The sequence below is a fragment of the Ovis aries genome, chromosome 2, assembly GCF_016772045.2.
Source record: "Ovis aries strain OAR_USU_Benz2616 breed Rambouillet chromosome 2, ARS-UI_Ramb_v3.0, whole genome shotgun sequence".
NCBI classification, from domain to species: Eukaryota; Metazoa; Chordata; class Mammalia; order Artiodactyla; family Bovidae; genus Ovis; species Ovis aries.
Window position 1 is genome coordinate 197,774,371 of NC_056055.1, and position 756 is coordinate 197,775,126.

Consider the following 756-nt stretch of genomic DNA (forward strand, 5'->3'; position numbering starts at 1 on the left):
AGGTGGATTTCAAACATTCTTCTTTCCTGTGTGTAAATGTGGAACATCTGTGGGAGCAAATGCCTGTGCAGGCTGTGCAAACAAAAATAGAAAGATTTCCATTTTGAAATCTCTTTCCGGAGTATGGTTGGAGATAAGAAAGAGAAGACCAGATTCTTGTTATGGCATTTAAAATTGGTGTTTACAAAGGATAATCAGGTTTGCCCATTGTTTCAGGATGGTGATCTTAATTGATAATTTTATTAATGTTCCCAAACATAAGATTCACCCATGTAGATAGAGACAGGTTGATGTAATGCTTTGGCAAAGAGGTAGATAATGTTACTCTGCTCATTTCAAAGTCTCCATGATGATCATGGGGCTTCCCTGGTGGCTCAGAGGTTAAAGTGTCTGCCTGCAATGCAGGAGACCCAGGTTCAATCCCTGGGTTGGGAAGATCCCCTGGAGAAGGAAATGGCAACCCACTCCAGTACTCTTGCCTAGAGAATCCCATGGACGGAGGAGCTTGGTAGGCTACAGTCCACAGGGTCACAAAGAGTCAGACACGACTGAGCAACTTCACTTCACTTCATGATGGTCACAGATCAAAAAGTAATTTGAAAAGGATGGATCTATTTCCCACTTGCTTTCTGCTAAAGTAGTTAAGATTGCTATTCCAGATTAGTTTTTATTGATAAAACTCACATGTTGACTTTTTCCAAGTAATAATTAGAATATTTCAGTTAGATTTGGCTCATAATAATCTTTTTTGGCTAT

At 39.7% G+C, this 756-nt stretch overlaps 1 non-coding gene across 1 annotated transcript; it reads left to right on the forward strand.

Moving 5' to 3' along the window:
• The first annotated feature begins 363 nt into the window (after positions 1-363).
• On the forward strand, positions 364-435 carry TRNAC-GCA (transfer RNA cysteine (anticodon GCA)). Its single transcript has one exon. It is a non-coding gene; the product is annotated as a tRNA-Cys (tRNA).
• The last annotated feature ends 321 nt before the right edge of the window (positions 436-756 follow it).